Genomic DNA, 15,327 nt, shown 5'->3' on the forward strand with positions numbered 1-15,327 from the left:
TACCCTATCATTGTTTCTCTCTATTACCCCATCATGAACTCTCTGAATTACCCTATTATTGTCTCACTGTATTACCCTATCATCGTCTCTCTATATTTCCCTAACACTATCTCTCTGAATTACCCCATCAGTGTCTGTCTGTATTGCCACATCATAATTTCTCTGAATTACCCAATAATTGTCTCTCTGTATTACCCTATAATTGTCTGCCTATTACCCTATCATTGTCACTCTGTATTACACTACATTGTCTCTCGATTGCCCTATCACTTTCTCTATATAATCCCATATCATTGTCTCTCTGTGTTACCATACCATTTTCTCTCTGAATTACCCTTTCATTATCTCTCTGTATTACCCCATCATTAACTCTCTAAATAACCCTATTATAATCTCTCTGAATTACCCTATCATCGTCTCTCTGCATTACCCCATCGCTGTCTCTCTATATTACCCTATTATTGTCTCTCTGTATTACTCCATCTTTGTCTCTCAATCTTAGCTTGTCATTGTCTCTCTGTATTACCTAATCATTGTCTCTCTGTATTATCTAATCATTGTCTCTCTGTATTACCCCATCATTGTCTCTCTGTAGTACCCTATCGCTCTCTGTAGTACCCTATCGTTATCCCTCTATTACCCTATCATTGTCTCTTAGTATTACCCCATCGTAATCTCTCTGAATTACCCTATCATTGTCTATCTATATTACCCTTCAATTGTCTCTCTGTAGTACCCTATCGTAATCCCTCTATTACCCTATCATTGTCTCTCTGTATTACCCCATCCTTGTCTCTTAGTATTACCCCATCGTAATCTCTCTGAATTACCCTATCATTGTTTCTCTGTATTACCCTATAATTGTCTCTCTTTTACCCGGTCATTGTATCTTTATATTACCCCATCATTATCTCTCTGTAGTACCCCCCATAATCTCTCTGAATTACCCTATCATTGTCTCTCTGTATAACCGTATAATTGTCTCTCTGTAACCCTCCCATTATCTCTCTGTATTTCTCTCAAATCGTCTCTCTATTATCCTGTCATTGTCTCTCTGTATTACCCTATCATTACCTCTCTGTATTACCCCATTAATTTGTCTTTGTATTACCCTATCATTACCTCTCTGTATTACCCCATTATTTTGTCTCTGTATTACCCTATCATTGTATTTCTGTATTACCCTATCATTATCTCTCGGTTTGACCTAATAATTGTCTCTCTGTATAACCCATTATTTTGTCTCTATATTATCCTATCATAATCTCTCTGTATTACCCTAACATTGTCTCTCTATTACCCTAGCATTGTCTCTCTATATTACCCTATAATTTTCTCTCTATTACCATATCACTGTCTCACTGTATTACCCTATAATTTTCTCTCTATTACCATATCATTGTTTCACTGTATTACCCTATAATTTTCTCTCTATTACCATATCATTGTCTCACAGTATTACCCTATAATTTTCTCTCTATTACCATATCATTGTCTCACTGTATTACCCTATATTTTTCTCTCTATTACCATATCATTGTCGCACTGTATTACCCTATACTTGTCTCTCTATTACCATATCATTGTCTCACTGTATTACCCTATACTTGTATCTCTATTACCATATCATTGTCTCACTGTATTACCCTATACTTGTCTCTCTATTACCATATCATTGTCTCACTGTATTACCCTATACTTGTCTCTCTATTACATATCATTGTCTCACTGTATTACCCTATAATTTTCTCTCTATTACCATATCATTGTCTCACTGTATTACCCTATACTTGTCTCTCTATTACCATATCATTGTCTCACTGTATTACCCTATACTTGTCTCTCTATTACCATATCATTGTCTCACTGTATTACCCTATACTTTTCTCTCTATTACCATAGCATTGTCTCACTGTATTACCCTATACTTGTCTCTCTATTACCATATCATTGTCTCACTGTATTACCCTATACTTGTCTCTCTATTACCATAGCATTGTCTTTCTGCATCGCTCCATCCTTGTCTCTCAACATTTCCCCATTACTGCCTCTCGGCAATGCCTCACCCCGAAAGTCCCCCCATTACACAACCTGTTCACGTTCACTCTTCTCAGCCTTTCGGTAACCGCACGGCGTTCCGATTCGTAAGCATTCGAACCTTACAGCATTCGGTTCGTCCAGGGATGACACGCATATTCACGATGTATCTCGGAATGTCACGAGCTGTCACGAAAGCCTGGTCTCTTTCACCCAATCTCCGAGTATCAGCACTTTAATGACGGGCTTCAACCGATTCGTAAGCATTCGCACCTTACAGCATTCGGTTTGTCAAGGGATGACACGCGTATTCACGATGTATCTCGGAATGTCACGAGCTGTCACGAAAGCCTGGTCTCTTTTACCCAATCTCCGAGTATCAGCACTTTAATGACGGGCTTCAACAGGTAATCTACGTATACGTACCCCAAAGATGCGTTTGCAGCTGTCGCATGTGTATATAAGTATATATATATAAATATCGCTGAATGTAATCACATTGGGCTTCCACCAGTTAGTGATTCAGGAATATGTAGAATAGTCGTGCGTGTAGATCTATTATCCAATACTCCGCACTCCCATGACCGTGGAATTGTGGCCATGCAAGGAAAACCGGAAAAACTACTGGAAATGATCCAGGCCTTTGTTTACAAATATTTACAAGTAGAGACCCATGGCTGCTATTTCGGTTTCGTTTGTGGTCATTTCAATTAGTGCCAAATTTCCAGTCATATTTCTTCTGTCAACTTGAATTGCAATCATTTTTTGAGATAACGACCGATGTTTCAAATGTTCAATTTGGGTGATAAACCTACTTTGTTTTCGTTGTAGAGGTTTCGAACAAGGATTCGATACCTGTAAATTTCATTCAAAACGAACGCGATAAACCACCGCCCCCCCCCCCCCCCCCCCCCCCCCCACAGCCCTCCACTTATAAACCCTCTTAATTATGCGCATGATCAAGTGCTTTTTTGAAAAAGGCAAACTCTTATTTACTTCAAAGTGTTGCCTTGATCAAAAGATATACCATTTGCACGAAATGACACTGGACGCAACCGCTTGTCGCTTGGGCACCTACTGCCCAAAGTTGCATTCACGCACAATGTTTCAAAGGGCGATAACTCTTGAGGCTCTGGTTTTCTGTGTTAGCGCCCTGATGTCGGAACATTCCGTCCATCACAAAATCAACACGCTTCGTCCTTTCACTTCTTTCTTCATTTTCTGCACAGCACATATTTTTGTGATTCCATGCATTCTGCTGACCTTGTGCATTGCTTATTCCATTTTTTTTCAAAAAACCCATGCCATCATATTTGAATCTAGCGCATTTCTCCATTCTATAGATAAAATAAACTGGACTCATTCGCTACCTTAGCTTTTTATCGGAAGTGACGTCACCACTTCCGGATCTCACATCTTTAACTTAGCACATATTGTCTTTCGATAACGAGAGCTATTTGACTGGATGGCTATTTATAGGGTTCCATTTGAATTGGGCTCAAAACGAGGAATGAATCCAGGGTACTTATAATGATAATATGGGGATATTATACACTGGCTAATCGAGGATGTCAACAATAGATACATACGTACATCCGGGTAATCAAGTTATTTTGGCGACTGCTACAATACTAAAACCACCACTAATAAAAAATAATAGTATATTATGAATTAATGATACTTTCACTTTACTGTTATGGCTGTCATATAATCATATGTTTATATTGTATGCATAAACTATTAAAATGCTTAATATAAAATGAAATCAAATTATTAAATTTTTTTTTGCAATGTAAATATCGGCTATATTTTCCTAATGTTGTGTGACGTATATGTCTGCGGGGACGAACCAACGAAATGTAACATAGTCTCGTCTTACAACATTTTAAAGAGGGGACTGCAATTGAAACCACGAAGAAAACATTTCTTAATTCGTGATGATTTCTTACACGTCTTTATGTGATACACTGATTTTCCGCTAGGCATCCTTGTTTCAGCTGAACCTGTTCGTGTTGCGATACCCTGTGTGTAGTGGGTGGGTCATGGTGTCAATGGCCTGACGATGCAGAACGATGTCTGTGTGTCACTCTATACCTTGTTTTCATAAAACTTGGACAGCCTTCTAAGAGTGTTTATGAAACTCGCAATAAAATGATGCATATCAAAGTTGGTCTCTCATTATTTATTAATTTTGCTTTCATATTATAGTATGTACGGTAACAAACTGCCACTACCACAACTACAACTACTACTACTACTACTACTACTACTACTACTACTACTACTACCACCACTGCAACAACAACAACAACTACTACTACTACTACTACTACTACTACTACTACTACTACTACTACTACTGCCACTACCATTAGTCTATCATACAGACCCTGTAACAAATATATCCAATACAGCCCATGCAAGTCTATCATATTGGCAAGGCTAGATTACTGCAGTAACGGGATCGGGTGGTCAGGTTTGCTGACTTAGCTGATGCATGTCATCGTATCCGAATTGCGTAGATCGGTGCTCATAATGTCAATCACTGGATTGTGTGTTCCAGACTCAATTATTTACAGACCGCTGTCATATAACTTGAATATTTCTTAGTGCGGTGTTAAACGACAAACAAACAAAACTGCTACTACTGCTACAGATACTGCTACAGATACTGCTACAGCTACAGCTACAGCTACAGCTACAGCTACTGCTACAGCTACAGCTACAGCTACTGCTACATCTACAGCTACTGCTACAGATACTGCTACAGCTACTGCTACTGCTACAGCTACAGCTACAGCTACTGCTACAGCTACAGCTACTGCTACATCTACAGCTACTGCTACAGCTACTGCTACAGCTACTGCTACTGAGATTCCCCAATGATACCATCAGTTCAGTCACGGCCAAGACGATGTTATCGATAATCAACATCGATCATTTATATCATAAACTAGTATATCATACTATCAGCCATGGGTTTGTCCACCCTTGATTATTTACAGTCCATCTCGACATAAATCTAATACTGCCTATTAACGTGTAAAACCAAATTCTGTCTCTCAACTCTTAGCAAGATATGATTATAACTCCGCTTACCTTGATCCCTTCCTTCGGGTTAGAATTGGTCTTCAGCAGCCTTTCTTGGTCGTAAGAGGCGACTAACGGGATCGGGTGGTCAGACTGCTGATCTGGTTGATGCATGTTATCGTATTCCAATTGCGTGGATTGATGCTCCTGATGTCACTGGATTGTCTGGTCCAGACTCGATGATTTTGAGATCGCCGTCATATAGCTGAAATATTGCCGAGTGTGGCGTTAAACAACAAACAAACAAACCTTCATACAGCAAACGCTGGACTTACTAATTTCTGGGACATGATGACACTTATTACATGTATGCATGGCACTGTATGCATGGTACTGTAATTATGGCACTGTATGCATGACACTGTATGCATGGTACTGTAATTATGGCACTGTATGCATGACACTGTATGCATGGTACTGTAATTATGGCACTGTATGCATGGCACTGTATGCATGGTACTGTAATTATGGCACTGTATGCATGACACTGTATGCATGGTACTGTATGCATGACACTGTATGCATGGTACCGTATGCATGGCACTGTATGCATGACACTGTATGCATGGCACTGTATGCATGACACTGTATGCATGGTACTGTACGCATGACACTGTATGCATGGTACTGTATGCATGACACTGTATGCATGACACTGTACGCATGACACTGTATGCATGTTGCAAGCGTATATGGGAAGGCTAGTGGTTGAAGCGTTCGCACGTCAGGCCGAAGACCCGGCTCAATTCCCCATATGGATACATTTTAATACATGTGAAGCCCATTTCTGGTGTACCCCGCCGCGATATTGCTGGGATATTGCTGAAGGCGGCGTAAAACCATATTCACTCACTACACACGTTCCAAACATTTCATCTTTCAGTCTCTTCTTTGATCCGTCACTACTTAGTTTCCTTAGACACAACATTAAACAATATTTTACTTTACCTCAACACACAACCCTTGAAATACGAAACACGCTATCGATGCCTCGCTCCGCATAAACTACACTATATATTAGTTCCGTAAACAGCTGGCGTCACGTTTAATTAATGATGAAATGTTCACTGTAAGTATATGCTTGTTTTAAAACGCGTGGCAGGGATCACACGTGACTGCAATTGCTTATAAGTAGTATAAATAACGTATGTCAGTAATATTTGCTACGAAAAGCTCGTGATATCCCAATCTACAACGAAAATGAGAGTCCCTTTGCTTGTTTGCAAACGGACGGCGTGAAACAGCTGGTCGGTGGAGCGCCCGTCCTCAGATTGCCTTAACATGCTGACATAACAGGATTCAAGAGGAAGAACAACAAAGAATGTATTTTTTATCAGCTAATGAAGTTACCTCATTGAATAAAAAACGGAAGAGGGGTTTATTATAAGAAATTATTTATGTGTTAAGTACGTTTGTCTATTTTATCCCGCTGAGCCTTTGACAACAGTATGACATATGCTTTTTGAACTTTTTCCTTGTAAATAACTGAAACAGCTCTAAGACACGACCACGAGGCCATGGCTGATTTTACAGGAACCGATAGCGTTATGATTTTTCCATCTTTCTCCTGAATTGGGGTTTAATGGGATGCTGGAGGCAAAACGTAAACATGGATCATTATTCCTAGTAAATAAAGTAGCGTTTAAGTTCGAAATGATCAGACGAAATGGAGTAACTGTGTTTTCAAAGACGATAAACGAGCTGGAAAATACAAGTGCACTCTGAATCACATCTTGCACCGAGAGCAGACCCGGAATAGCCAGAGCACAGTAGCAGATGTAAACAATCGGGCAAAAGAAAGTACACCTTTGAACATCTGCTCCTTGTGTACTTTGGAATTGTCCGTCATGTTCCTTGTGACGTCATGTGCACGTGACCTGTTGTTAGATATTCATTGATATGATGCATGTAATATCGCCTATGACACCCGTATCCCATCCATCCTCGAATAACCATTTCTTGTTTGTTTTATTTTTACCCACCAACGTGACGATGAATTCCAACTATGGTTGTTAAATCTAGCCAACTGTGACGGTGAATTCCGTCTACTAAGGTTGTTAAATCTAGCCAACTGTGACGGTGAATTCCGTCTTCTAAGGTTGTTAAATCTAGCCAACTGTGACGGTGAATTCCGTCTACCAAGGTTGTTAAATCTAGCTTATGTGACGGTGAATTCCGTCTACTAGAGGTGTTAAATCTAGCCTATTGTGACGGTGAATTCCGTCTACTAAGGTTGTTAAATCTAGCCTATTGTGACGGTGAATTCCGTCTACTAAGGTTGTTAAATCTAGCTTATGTGACGGTGAATTCCGTCTACTAGAGGTGTTAAATCTAGCCAACTGTGACGGTGAATTCCGTCTACCAAGGTTGTTAAATCTAGCTTATGTGACGGTGAATTCCGTCTACTAGATGTGTTAAATCTAGCCTATTGTGACGGTGAATTCCGTCTACTAAGGTTGTTAAATCTAGCCTATTGTGACGGTGAATTCCGTCTTCTAAGGTTGTTAAATTTAGCTTATGTGACGGCGAATTCCGTCTACTAAGGTTGTTAAATCTAGCTTATGTGACGGTGAATTCCGTCTACTATAGGTGTTAAATCTAGCCTATTGTGACGGTGAATTCCGTCTACCAAGGTTGTTAAATCTAGCCTATTGTGACGGTGAATTCCGTCTACTAAGGTTGTTAAATCTAGCTTATGTGACGGTGAATTCCGTCTACCACGGTTGTTAAATCTAGCCAATGTCTCGAAGTCAACTATACCGAATGCGTCAATATTGTCGAACCTAGTATTTCGTCCCTAGGGTCATGGCTAACACATGATATAACTGGAACAGTGTTCAAAGCGGCGTTATACCCAACTCACTCACTCTTGCATCGTGCCAACGATTTCGTTAAAAGCAAACAAATGTTAGTAGCATCAGTAAGACACAGCATGTTGACACCCTCGCTCGCCATTGTTCTTCTCGACCCTGGAACACATGGCATCATTATTCCAGTGACGTTGCAGGCACAAGGATTCCACTCAATGCTGTGACAGAAATTGAAAGTGAGTATTTATTATATGCCTGGAGTGACTAGAAAACAACCCCAGATAGAACAGGAGGGGTCCCCGGGTCAGTGAGCTGTCTCCCCGATAGGAAGCAGAGTCACGCAATCAATACAGACCGATCTCCCCAGCCACACGGGGACCCGATGTTGGCAGCTCGAACTATAGTACTGTGATTGTTGACCTAAAAAACACCAATCTGAGAAGAGTATACGACTGATTTGTTTACTGTTGCCCAGAGAGGGGAATGCTGCTCACAATGCAATCAAACACTGTCGAGTGAACGAGTTGATCTTTTCCCGCTTTATTGGGGTTCAACCGTTGCACCAATGTAGGTGTGGTGAGTGAGTGAGTGAGTGAGTGAGTGAGTGAGTGAGTTATTTTTAACGCCGCTTTTAACAGTTTTCCAGCTATATCACAGCCTGTCAGCTTAATGTGGGAGGAAAGCCCGAGGTAATGCAGGTCTCAGACGTTTACCACTTCGGTGAAACCCATGAGCACGGGTATGGTGCTGGCAAACCTAGAAACATAATTGGGGTGAACCAGGATTCGAACCCACAATCATAGGTGGCACTAGTAGTAGCAGTGGGTGTACGTGAGGTGAGGTGAAATGAGGTTTAACGTCGCGTCTTATAGTGCTAGCCCACCGAGATAAAATGCCGCAGTTTAACATGAATATCCCACTCAGACACAGCAAACTGTCTCCGAGCAGACCAGTCCTAGTTTTAGCCCCTTAATGCCGAGCGCCCGTCAGGGTAACAACGAGTACCATCTTTTAACGTCTTTTGGTATGACGCGGCCGGGGATCGAACCACCGACCTTCCACTCTCCGGGCAGACGCTCTACCACTAGACCACAGCGGGTCGCCCGTAGTAGTTGTAGTAGTAGAAGTAATAGTAGTAGTAGTAGTAGTAGTGGTAGTAGCAGTAGTAGTGGTAGTAGTACGTAGTAGTAGCAGAAATAATAGCAGTAGTAGTAGAAGCAGAAGTAGTACTAGCAATAGTGGTAGTAGTACGTAGTAATAGCAGTAGCAGCAATAGTAGCAGTAGTAGTAGCAGCAGCAGCAGCAGCAGCAGCAGTTGTAGTAGTATCAGTAGTTATATTAGTGGTAGTAGTAGTAGCCATGGGATCGAGACATTGACCTCATAGAAGCCGGTTTACGAACGAATGCTTTAACTACAAGGCCCCCACTGTCCTCCAAAGGTAACAGAAGTCGTTCCGTGGTCACAAAAGATCCACGTTGATTGGATGGCCACTATGAATGGAGTATATGGCCTATGGATAACCTCATTTGTCACGCGTAGGCCTCAGTCTACGAAACGAACATGGTCTACCGCTATAGCTACAACGGGGAATTTCATCTGGATCGACATACCTCAAAGCCAAGACTTACGATTGTCGTAACTTACATACAGTATTCTAAACTTAAGATTATCTGTTGTAGAATTTGTAGAACTTGCATATAAATCCACAGGCCAGGACTTGATGAAAGTAACCTTAGTGCTACGACCATCGCTAATCTATTTTATGCTTCGGTGGCCATCCTATTCACGAGAGCGGTTTTGTAAGACATATTTGTTCAAACATTGTTTTCTTTGAAAATTCTTTTGACCAACAACACATCAGTTTTCCAAATAACCAGCATGTCCAGTGGAAGACTTATTTTATGCGGGTATACAACCTGAGAACAAATAATTTAAAAATCCCTGCTGAGAATTTGGGGTCTCGGGATGTACGGGGTCCGAACTATTATAGTTCAATGTAATAGTCAAATGAGTCTTGTTCTTAACTTCTTTTGAGGAGTATTGACAATAAAACTGACTACTTTTAGATTTTCATTCCATTTCTACAGCAATGTTTGTTTGTTTGTTGCTTAACGCCGCACTCCATATTCCAGCTCTATCACGACGGTCTGTAAATAATCGAGTCTGGACCAGACAATCCAGTGATTGACATCATGAGCATCGATCCAGGTAAGCAGTAGCAGTCTACAGCAATGAGGATGTTACTAAAGGGATCAGCACTATTTTGTCCGAGTATGTCTTGTATTAAGCGAGCAGATGGCGTGGCTGTTGATCTTCCCTGAACACAGCATTTCGTGTTAAATCTGAACAGCGGATGTTTCACGAATGTCAGCTCACGAACGGGGGGTGTTAGATAAACCGAGAATTTGACAGTTGAGACATTGCAGTCATTCGTGGCAGTCTACAGTTACTGATATCAGAGCCATGTCTCTTGTGAGAACCAGAAACCTTTGATCGAGGGTTCGAACCCAGATTTGTCCTGATTATGTTTCTAGGATTGTCAGCACCATACGCGCGCTCGTCGGTTTCACCAAAGTGGTAAAGGTCTGAGACCTGCACCCTGGCGTAGCTCCTACATCAAGCTGGTATAACTGGAACACTGTTTAAAGCGGCTTAAAACAAAACCCACTCAGTCGCTAATATTGTTTTTAAGCACATATTTTGATAACAAAAATACAAAATATGCCTTTCACATGTTTAAAGAATGTTAAAAACTCTCATTCATCAACGCGTCGCGTATCTTCAAGTTGCATATAAATCAGCTGAGCTGTTAAATTAATGTTGTTACGTCTAGCTACGTGTTAAACCCGAACAAAACGGCACCGATCCGATTCACAGTGAAATACACTATAGTACATGTATAGTTATACGCCATTGGAATGAATGAGTGAGTAAGTGAATGAGTGAGTGATTGAGAGAAGGAATTAAGTGAGTGAGTGAAGTGAGCGAGTGAGAGAATTAATTGAGTAAGTGATGGAAGCGAGCGAACGTGTGAGGGAAGTGAGTGAGTGAGTGGATGAGTGGGGGAAGTGAGTGAGTGGGTGAGTGCGGGAAGTGAGTGAGTGAATGAGTGAGGGAAGTGAGTGAGTGGGTGAGTGAAGTGAGTGAGTGAATGAGTGAGGGAATTGAGTGAGTGAGTGGGTGAGTGAGTGAGTGAGTGAGGGAATTGAATGAGTGAGTGAGTGAGGGAAGTGAGTGAGTGAGTGAGTGATGGAAGTGAGTGTGTGTGTGAGGGAAGTGAGTGAGTGAGTGGGGAAAGTGGGTGAGTGATTGGGGAAAGTGGGTGAGTGAGTGAGGGAAGTGAGTGAGTTAGTGAGGGAAGTGAGTGAGTTAGTGAGTGAAGTGAGTGATTGGGGAGGGTGGTGAGTGAGTGAGTGGGTGAGTGAGGAAAGTGAGTGAGTGATTGATTGAGTAATTGAGTGAGGGAAGTGATTGATTGAGTGAGTGAGTGAGTGAGTAATTGAGTGAGGGAGGGAGTGGGTGAGTGAGGGAAGTGATTGATTGAGTGAGTGAGTGAGTGAGGGAGGGAGTGAAGTTAGTGAGTGAGATGACATTGTTACAAAGTGGGACATTTCCATATACATATTAACTTGGGTATTCTGTAAGAGAATCTTAAGTATGTAATTGGAATATCATTTATTTCTGTGAATGCATGGTCCCTGTTCATTTCAAGCCATTCATATACGATTTGGACGATTCGCATTTAGACATTTTCTGTAAATTGGAAACTTAAGTAGCTAAGTTATGTATGAATTAAATGTTAGTAAGTGAATTCGGCTTTAACCTTCAGTGGTGCCCCCTGCAAATTCACCTTAACTAGTAGCTGTACTAAAGAATCTGAAACTCAACCTGAAATGGCAAAATTTGTCAAAATATCAAGCCTGCGTCCAAGAAATTGATTTGTATCATCACATGTTAAGAGTGAGTGAGTGAGTATAGTTTTACGCCGCTTTTAGCAATATTCCAGCAATATCACGGCGGGGGACACCAGACATGTTAAGTAGTACTTCAAGAGAAGTACTGGAACATGTGTAAGAAGATTATAGTGGAATCAGGCACACGTACCTAGAACATATACCGGATTAAAGGTTTCTGCGAGAAGAATTTGGTTTTGTCGGGATATATGACGTGCTCGTGGGTCATACCTAGCCCACGGCCTAAACGTGTTCTGTAGAGGACATGTCTGGGGAGTCATGTTGACGTTGTTGGCTGCAACGAAGTTATGTACTGTACGGGCTGTATGATGTCTGGCGTTGTCATGCTGAAAAAGGTCACCACGTGGCAGCCGTTGTAGAAATGGTAGGGCAATCGGGCGAAGAATGCAATATGTCCTAAGGCCTTCGTCACCGTTGACGTCACTGTCAGGAATCGATTCCGGAGATGCAAAGTACGCAAGTACCGGTCTTCATTGGGCGTAGTTACCCCGTTTTCATGGCCTCTCTGACGTCTTGCCGGTCTGTCTGTAACGTTGCATCAGGATAGTTACTGCAACATTGGAGCAACCAAAAGTTCTTGCAATGTGGGTGGCTACCATCCGTATCACACCCAGGGCCCGCTCGCGTTGTTCGGGTGTCATTCGTAGCATTTTTTGGGTGTTTTTTTTTATCAGTGTGTGTGTCTGACATGCCGTCCGTATAATGTATAAATTACCCTTATGGCACGTGTAGTTTCGGCTGCCCCTGCGGGACGTATGTTTCACCTTTTCGCATTTTCTACAAACAAAACGTGCCGTTGACGTGTATCACTTTCTGCATAAAGCATTGTGGTGTTCGGACGATATGTTTTGCATTGATTTTTTTGTTTTTGAATTTTTGCAATTTCATTTTTAAAGTGGTAAAGTTTCTTTTGGCCGTCAGTTTTTAATATGAGTTTTATTGATTTATTGTTTATCATAGTCTTCCATCTCTCCATATGGAGAGGCCATGTGTGTGTGTTATTGGCCTGTAAAGGAATGAGACTAAAATAAACTGTCTATTTATCTATCTACCCAAGTGAAGAATTTGGTTATGCGCATGACCTGTACACGTGCTATAAGGCCTTGACCCCGTCTGTTTGTTTGCGTATGGTTAGAATGTACATACAATGAGCAATATTCCAGCTATATCACTAGAAGAACTAGTGACTGATATCATGAGCAACAATTCAAGCAGTCTGAGTAGGTTGACATGCAGTCAATCAAGTCATCGAGCCTGACCACCGGATCCATTTAGTCGCCCGTACGACCAGCAGAGATTGCTGGGGACCAATTCTTTGCCGGAATCCCCACTGGGAGACCAGAAACAGAGGGGTTTTATTATTCTGGTAGCATTTGTGATGTATAGAGCGATAGGGACCAATTCTAACCCCGAATCCCCACATGAGGACTGACATATGGCATACCGTATAATGGCGTCGTGAGAGCGGATCTAGTTCCGCCAGGGTTGATCAAACGGACTCTTCTGGTCTCTGTCATTTGTCCCTGGTGTGGATTATATTACCGTTAGGATTGGATAAACAAACCAATAGTGACACTGAATAGGCATCAAGAATTCACATCTGGAAAGATATTTGGACGAGAAGATAGCGAAGTTACGACCCGGATGAAAGGTCACCAAAGGAGGTTACTTGCTGAGGTGCTCGGGTAGCTTAGTGGTAAGGGTGGTAGCTCGCCACGCCTAATAGACGGATTCGAGCCGTCGCAACAGCAAGCTACGCTCTCACTTGGATTGCATTATCCTAATTAAGCTTATGCGCCACCAATTCGATTTCTAGCTTAGTTGACAGGTAATAGACAGGGCGGACACAGCATGGGGCTGTTGTACATGCAATCGGTAAAAAGGTAGACATCGAGCAGTACGCATAGGCTGGAAGACCTAACATAACACGTGGCATTAATACTCACAATGAATGGGGCTATAATGTGACTCACCAGGACAACAGGGTGCTAGGATACAATTGTGCTGTGACGTGATACTTCCGTAAAAATCGTCACTACACAAATATCGTATTTTACTCTCGTTAGTTTCTAATGTAATAAAAACAATATTTCAAAACCTTTCAACATACATGTCTTCTTTCAATTAATCAGACATTATATTTGAAAACTGCAATTAATACATAAACAGTTTAGTTTTTAGTCGGACAATTATTCCAAATGTTTGATGCCATGTGTTTCTGTAATAAATATTAATTGAAGGTTATGGATTGATTTTGTTTTGTTTTTAATATACTGTAGTTTAATAATTAAATGAGAGGTCAAAATGTCCCTCATCTCATGGTTTGTCACATGAATAATTCTAGTCCACTACATGAATAAACTGTTAACATATTTAGCGGTGATAATTGTAAGATAATTAATATATGATGATGTTGACTAATGCCGATACCACCAATTATCAATATTATCAATATTGCCTAACGCCATGTTGGCAATGTTACATCGCGTGGCGGTTTATGTCAAGATAATTAGCTTTGTCCCTTGTATTGCACGAGGTGTGGAAACAGCAAGCTTCGCTCTCGTACACTCTCGTACACTCTCGTACACTCTCGCATGGAGATTGTAGTAACCCAATTATGCCTTTAGGCCACCCATTCGATATGCAACTTAGTTTGGAGAGAGAGAGAATGAGGGAGAGATAGAGAGAGAGAGAGAGAGAGAGAGAGAGAGAGAGAGAGAGAGAGAGAGAGAGAGAGAGAGAGAGAGAGAGAGAGAGTCACAGTTGACTAGCTCTACAACGCCTGCATTTGCCCGAGGCATGACACACACACACACACGCACGCACGCACGCACGCACACACACACACACACTGATTCCATACCATGTTCTTCACATATATGCACCTCTAAAACTGATTGTAAATCTTCTCTAATAATTGATTGTAAACATTCTTCTTTTGACTGATTATATATATGATTCTGTGTAATAAACTCACTGTTTATTCACGCAGGTCTTGTGTTGTTGTGTGGGTTGGTCGAGTACAGTGGTACCTCTGCTAAAAGAGCTAATTCCCCTCGGTCGTTTTTATTAACTATATAAGTAAAATAATCTCAAACGCGACGTTACACCCATATTTCACCTCACCTCACCTCACCTCACCTCACCCACCCCATCCCACGTCTACCCCATCTGTATCCGCCAGTGGACACCTCGAATCGGCGGAAAAACTCACTCGCTGAGCCAGCAGCAGGTCGATATTCCTGTGGGAAGAACTGGCTATCTTACCACCAACGTCCATGTCTACACATTAATGTAAACCACAGTCACACAATACCGCCAGCAGAGATGTAAAATCTATACCGCAGTTCGCGCGCACACCAACACGAAATGAAGCGCTCATCACTAGCATTGGCAGGCTGTTCTGTTCTGTTAG

The sequence above is a fragment of the Haliotis cracherodii genome, unplaced genomic scaffold (genome assembly GCF_022045235.1).
Source record: "Haliotis cracherodii isolate W230 unplaced genomic scaffold, xgHalCrac1.p SCAF_11, whole genome shotgun sequence".
NCBI classification, from domain to species: domain Eukaryota; kingdom Metazoa; phylum Mollusca; class Gastropoda; order Lepetellida; family Haliotidae; genus Haliotis; species Haliotis cracherodii.